The 8,112-nt window shown below is 29.4% G+C and overlaps 1 protein-coding gene across 5 annotated transcripts in view; it reads left to right on the top strand.

Annotated features, from left to right (window-relative positions):
* Window positions 1–8,112, top strand: part of LOC100574854 — a 276,000-nt gene that overhangs the window by 255,139 nt on the left and 12,749 nt on the right. The gene's annotated exons all lie outside the window — the stretch shown is intronic.

The following is an 8,112-nucleotide window of genomic DNA, read 5'->3' as shown; positions in this document are numbered from 1 at the left end:
CAATTTTTTTTTATAAGCATTTAAAGATCAAATTTTGACAAAATTTATCAAATTTTAATTTGAAAAATTATTTTGTAGTTAAAAATTTATAAAATGTTCAATTTTTGTATCTAAGAATTGAAAATTTAAAACAAGATTCCACGTATGTAATTAATTTTGTTACCAAAAAATCTAAAAAATACATTTACACAGTTTATTTTTATAGTCATTTTAAGTACAAATTTGGACGAAATTACATATTAAAAACCTAGGATAACTATTTTAGTTATTTTGCTGTGATTGTATAATATTATGCATGGGTAATTGATACTTATAAATTTATTAATTAAATCACACAGTAGTGTATCGTTGACACGTAGCAACATACACTTTATGTGGTTATTTTTTATTATTTGTTTTCGTGGCACGCGCGTCTATGGCATTAAAAGTTACGTTTTACGACAAATGTTTTTTTGATTTCACTTATAAGAGATCTAATTTACACAGATTTTTTTTCACGTTTCTAACAATATACTTCCGATATAATTAAGAAAAATAAAATTTATTGCTTTCGTAAAACAGTCTAATATTTAAATGTTTATAATATATATGTATTTGTATTCAATGAAAGATTAAATACATTATCACTATAGTTATTCAATTAATCCTATTTATGTTTGTTTTACACATATTTCAATGCCGAGAAAACGCAAAGGGGCTAACTTGAGCCTTAATACAATACTGGGAAGAAGATGTTGTAATTTGCAATCGATATGTGGCGGAAGTTATACTGAAATCATAGTCCGTTTCCTTGAAAAGAGAAATATGGGTGGCCAACACAAACGTGGTGACGCATACAACGTATACATTGTTGAACTGTTGAAAAAAATAGCGTTTCGATTAATAACTATGCTAATACTTTTGCATATTTATCAGGCTGTAATCCTCTGATCAACTTGACATTTATAAAAGTATCATTTACAAAGTATATTGATCGACCCATGTAAATCAGTTAATTAATTTAGGCTACAGAGAGGTCGGACCATTTGTCGTGAAATTATCCAAGTTAAATAGGAATTAGCAGTCTCGTGTAATATTATGCAGTCGTTCATGAGTTCTTTTTTTTTTACTTAGCTACTTTTTACTTACATAAATTATATATCACTTTAATATGCAAATCACCAAGGACTGCGCTTCCCAACAGCGACGGCCATACATTCCGTCTACTAATATAAGGTCTCTATAATGAGTACGCCACTCCATATGTAATACATTTTAAAACAAGTTAGCATTTCCATAATTTTTTTATTCCCACATGTTTACGTAGTTTGTCCTTCAGTCGATAAAGTGATCGCATAATATAGCTAGTGGTAGGTTATAGTAGTAGGTAATATCGAACCGTACGTATAGTACGTACTATCATCGTAAGATAGTATTGTAGATTTTTAGAATACCCGATCGTATGTGTCTAGAAGTCTAGAGTTGTAAAGTTGTACTGCTATGATCGTGCCTTACGTAGTGTTTTCATATGAAGTTAAATATTAATTGATACGATAAAGATATTGTCAGTGTTTAATATAAGTACATTATATTATTAAGTAAAGTATATTTTCATATTCCTACAATCTGCATGCTAGAAAATGTAAGGTAAAATATTGTTTAGTGTATATTGGTCTTATGATAAAAAATTAAATTATTGTTATTTTTTTAATAATTTATATTTCCTTATATATTTCCTTTAGTCTCGGCTCATCAATGGCAACCTATTCCTGGATTATATATTCATGTTTAGTTTTCGGTACGTAATACTAGTGTTAATAATATTGTAATAAATAGAAAATCATGTTTTTATTACATTATATTTAATATTAGTATATTAGTCTTCATTATATTTAAATATTAAATAATACGATACATCCAAAAAATATAATTAATATATCTATCTAAAGTGAAGAGTTTTGAATAGAATATTACAATATATTATTATGTTGGTATAAGTACCAGTCATTTTTTGAAAATAATTATCTGTATTTTAATATTGAAATCCATCATTTTTGAACTGATATATTATTAAGCTTATACGCTATACAAAGTCTGTTTTCAGTTTTTCGAAGATTTTTTTTTTTAATTAAAAATAATATATATAGTATAATATACCTATATATAACTATGTGCGTGCGTGTGAATTTTATGTAAAATAAGTTTGGGGTTGTAACAATAGATGATTTCGAAGATAATATTTTAGTGTCTTATAAAATATCATTATTAAATACATAGCATTTTGTTACAAAATGTAATACAATATATAATATAATATTGTAGAACACAATATTAGTACCATAATGTGAAATAAGAAAAAACTGTAGATATCAAAGTATAAGGGGAAGGTGAAAAAAAAGCTAGGCAATGATGACACTTTATTTTTTGGGTTCCGTTTTTTGCTACTATACGGAACAGTATAGTTCTTATAGGTTCGTCATGTACGTCTGTCTGTCTGTCCGTCCGAGTGTCACATCCACTTTTCTCCGAAACTATAAGATCTATACTGTTGAAACTTGTTAAGTAGATGAATTCTGTGAACCGCATTAAGATTTTCATACAAAAAAAAAATTAATACATTTTGGGGGTTCTCCATACTTAGAACTAAAACTCAAAAAAACGTTTTCACCCAATGCATACGTATGGGATATCTATGGATAGGTCTTTAAAAATTATATTGAAATATCATTTTTTTCTAAACTGAATAGTTTGCGTGAGAGACACTTACAAAGTGGTAAAATGTGTCCCCCCCCCCCATAACTTCTAAAATAAGAGGATGATAAAACTAAAAAAATATATGATGTACATTACCATGTAGACTTCCACTGAAAATTATAAATGAAAACGCTGATCAAAATTTAAACCAATAAACAATAATCTTAATCAACTAAACATTGTTTACGTATTAATTATTTCAGGATCTGGAATTTTGTGTGACAGAAAACTCGAAAGACGACAAGCTGTATCATCTTGCTCAGTGTTGGTGACTGTATCATAAATAAATATTTTTAGGGCTGGCAACGAACAACAATAGTTCATGCGCTTTATAGACCTATAAAGTAAGGTTAGTTTATAGGCCTATGGTGCGACCGGTGGCCGAAATTAAGTCCACGCCTTATCACACACCGACCGACCTATGTAAATTGTATCATATATTATAGATAGAGGTATTATAGTAGATAATAGATATAGATAATAACCTAGATTGCTAACTCGAGGTAATAATTTAAGTTAAATATCAGCTGTTTATGTAGGAATGATGGATCTTATCACAGCATACTCCGTTATCAACAAGAAATATTTTGAACTATACTTTTAATGATTGAACCATGGCTAAATACATGGATCAAATAATATATTACCCTTTACCGGCTTTACCATACTGAAATACACCTCCCCAACATCCCAAAAATTTAAGCATCGTTCATATGGAAAATATGAATTATGAAGATTTAGTTTTAATTAAAAGCGTTATTTTCAGTAATTATATAAATATGTTTTAATAATGATATGAAATGATTCAAATGTGTTTGTGAGATTTTGGGCTTTTTAGGGGCCTATAATTTCCACCCAAACACATTTTTATGGGGAACACTTATGCGTTGAAACATTGGCATACCGCGTGATATCCCTAGAGATAAGTCAGTAGAGACCATGGGTTTTGTACAAATTAGTTAGAATGAATAAACTATAAAAATAAAAATAATATTTAGAGTAAAGGTGGCACTTTAAATACTAATATAAAATATTCACACTGACAAACCGCCATCGCTCAGAATCGTTTTTCGTATACAATGATATTATATCATTGAATTGAAATTTAATACCATCCATTATACAGTGACCCACTTGTAACCTACTGTACAGCAGAGCAACATCCACTTACCCACCTTTTTAATCATCATTTTTTTTTTTTTAATAACTAGTGTTATTAATACTTTTAAACTTCCACAAGATCCACGGAACACGGGGTATTGGGTGCGACATAGATTCGAGGCTCCCGAGCCACAGGGCTACCAGCCAGGGTAGCCACATATGGTTTGCAAAAGGCATTTTTTCGTATAAGGAATTGTGGCCAAATTGCTTGCGTTTTTCAAATGAAAAACGTTGCGTTGTGAACGGGAGAATTTTCATGGACTCGTGGTTTGCACCATGGAGGTTAACATTTTTATAGTGGATGATAAAAGAGAGAGATAAGGGGTTCGCTTCATACACAACGGAGAGTAACATTTTTATAAATGCAGGAGGATAAAATAACATAATAGGGACTCGTGGCTTGCACCAAAGATAAGAAAAAAAGGCGGCCATATGGAGTGGTACGTGATTAGCATTATCGATATGATTTGGTTGCTACAATTATTATGTTATTATGTTAACTGGTGAAAAAATTAGTGGAACATAGAGCCCTAATATCTTAATAAGCACCATCAATCAATATAAAATCTATATTAATTAATGTTATGTATTCTTAGGGCCAGTATTACAATCATCGGTATGCTTCAATTACGCTTAACCGACTGATAACAGATTTTATTACCGGCCGAATTCAGCCGGTTAGGAGTCGGTTAAATTTAACGGGAGATGGTAGTACTGGCCCTTAGTAAAAACTACACATTATGATCACGAAGATCTAAATAGCTTCTTTTTTTACATTTTTACTATGTAATAATCATTAAAATCTAACTTACTTTAACTACTATCCTCTTATTTATTTTTCTATTCTTGATTTTTTGATTACGCATTATATGACATCGAATTCCGATATGCCATATATGAACCTTTAATTATAAGCTCTGCAATTAAATTGTTTTTTTATTTTGAATCTAACTTTATATAAATCATTTTAATTTATATACAAATTTCAAACTTACAAATACCTTATATTTTTGTTGAATAATTTTTTAACTGATCAGTCTCTAATTTCGTTGACATTACATTATGTCAGACAATCGTTTATTAAACATATTTTGGTCATTTTAACTATATTTCTCGCTGATGGTAGATAAGGTTACCTAGGTTAGGACTTGGCTCAAGCATAGACCTGTAAATTAATAGACAGTGCTTAGATAGATAAGTCGGGGTACAGTGAGCGAAAAAAGAAACAAAATAGTAAATTACAGTGTGACTTTACTGCCAAATAAATTTGGCCTATGGTAATAACAATATTACCTATTTATATTTTATATATGTTTATAAAGAAAATGGAAAAAATGAAGTATTTCCTCAATGATTTACTACTAACAAAATAGTAAATTATAGTGTGACTTTACTGCCAAATAAATGTTGTTACAATAAAATATGCCAATTGTTATACTTTATTTGTTATACAAACACTGATTTGTGGTTACCAAACCTATGGGTCTTCGGTAAAAACCATATTGCCTACCTATTTATATTACATATATATTTATAAAGAAAATGGAAAAAAAATGAAGTATTCTCTCTATGATTTACTACTTAGTGGTCTTTCTCTCTTTGTTCTCTCTGCTTTCTTTCTCAGTTATATGATTCTTTAGCATTGTTGGAAATGCGGAGTGCACTGTTCATTAGCTTATAGGTCTATGGCCACAACTAACTATTGTAGTGTCTTATATGTAATGCTATCAGCTTTTTTAAAATGCTACTTCCTTTCATATTTGTTTAAAACTAAATTATGTTAGACTTTTGTTATATATTTGAATAAAATTATAGAAACACTGACGATGCGTTTTATTGTTCAAATGGACTGTGTATCGAATGGTCGTGGGTTTGTGATGGTCGTAAGGATTGTTCAGATGGTTCAGACGAGACTAAAGAGTTGTGTGCTCTATACGAATTTGGAACCACAGGTAAAAATAATTGCTATACCTATGACATTTATTATAAATTATTTGTGTAAAAATTAATATATGCCACAGCTGCGCATATCAGTCTAATTATGGAACTACAAATATTACATTTAATATAGTATTATCTAATGTTGTCTAATATTGTAATATTATCTAATGTTGGGTTAAGATTGCGGTAGAGTTGAATTGTTCGACATGAGTGGAAAAGAACTTTTTGGAGTGGCACGTTGGAATGTTGGAATATATCGATTGGAAAATTTGAACTATCAATATTCTTGTCACGGATCACTTATTGCTCCAAATGTAGTCATTTCTAGTAAAATCATTGTACAATGTATTTGAGAAGGAATGAAAATTAATTAAATAACATTTTAGGTGCTGACTGTTTTTTTTATCCCAATATGTTAGCTACGAAAATATCAGTTACATATGGAAAACTTAAAGTTGCTGTTGGAAAATATGATATAAATTTTGCAAAAATTGACAATGAATATACTCAAATATTGAATGTAAGTTATTAATAATTGAAAGCCTACAAATAATTTGTATTATATGTAAAATATATATTAGAATAATTTTAAAGGTGGAAACAATATACATAAAGGAAAGTTATAATGGAATAGAAGGGTTTTATGCTGAAGATATAGCTATTATTGTGTTAGAAAACAAAGTTTGGATTACCAGTGATGTTTCACCTGTTTGTATCGATTGGAATGGTAAATATATGGTACACAATGGAGATCTTGGAAAGGTAAGTTCATTCTACAATGTACCTAGTTTGTAGTTGTATTGAATACAAAAATAGATTTTGAGATTGGTCGTGTAGTATAATTTTATTTATACAAAGTGGTGTGAGGTCATGGTTATGTTATCCACACAAACTAATAAATTTTGGTGATAGCTTCAAATTGACGAACTAAGAATAAATTTGTTAAGAGGAACGTACAAATTAAAATTACTTTCATATTATTAAGCTCTGCATTATTAAAAAGTTTTCCGTTGTACTATAAACAAAATGGGCTACATTATACCTCTTTGCACATCTTTAGTACATTGTATGAGTTCTGTAAGTATATTATTTTTGTTAATTCCGAGGAATTACATTTGTAGTGCATTACTATATACTATTATTATTTCATATTCGATTCATTACTAAAACTAAAAATATTGATTATTTAGACTTTATTGAACTAATGGAACTCGTTACTTACCAACACATAAATAACACGATATTAATATTATGTCTTTATTCGAATTGTTAATTACACAATATACTAGCTTAATCGTGCACTCCATTGCCCGTAAAAATGTTCAACTCTTAAAATAATGATTCAAATACTTTTGGGTGTAACTCGCTGCAGTATGTGCAACTCAGCCAATCTTGTAATACAAAGGACACCTTTTCCCACTACGTGGGCAATGTTCAATTTTTTGATTTAGTTTTAGTTTGTACCTGATCTGTAAAGATAACCAATGGAAACCAATAATAAATAAATACAAATTTCTCCTCTAGACTATTACCAATGGCAACATTTATAATATAAATAAAAATACAATTTCCAATTTTCATCGTGATCCACGAGATCTCTGTTTAAGCACGTCTTTAAAATTTTAATTTTGGCAAATCCTTTCTTATTGCACTGTTAAAGTATTAAGTGAACCATTATTAACAAATTTCAAGTTCGTACGTTGAGTAGTATTGGATATACAGTCTTTAGTGGAGTCAGTGGTATTTGGATTTTATATATTATATAGATATACAATTTACACGTTTATTTTAATTAATAGACAACTCAAATGTTAATTAACTTAAACAAATAGCTATTGCAATAGGAACCTTCTTAGTAATATAACCTTTCATAAAAAAAAATTAAGACAATTTGTCAAGTAGTTTTCGAGAACATTAGCATCAAAGGTGTCAATTTTCGGTATTATGTATATAGATTTATTAGCTGATCTCGTGTACTTTGTTGCCCGTTAAATGTACCATATCTATATGACCCAAACTTTGTTCAATTCGTTATTTAATATTTGGTGTATGGTGTTCAAAACTTATCTTAACTTTTCCGTTGGCCGAAATAAAAATTCTGATTCACAGCAGTATATCATCAGGTAGGTATTCTACCTGCGGTAGATTGAAGACTCTATGCTATTTGTACGTAAGTGTAGGACAGGGATCGAAACCGTTTCAAATTTTAACGGTTACGGTTTTAGTTCTGAGACGGTTTTCTAAATTTTCTGGTTTTGGTTTAGGTTTTAAGACCGG

Source organism: Acyrthosiphon pisum, chromosome A2 (genome assembly GCF_005508785.2).
Source record: "Acyrthosiphon pisum isolate AL4f chromosome A2, pea_aphid_22Mar2018_4r6ur, whole genome shotgun sequence".
Lineage (NCBI taxonomy): Eukaryota > Metazoa > Arthropoda > Insecta > Hemiptera > Aphididae > Acyrthosiphon > Acyrthosiphon pisum.
This window is presented reverse-complemented; position numbering and strand designations above follow the sequence as displayed.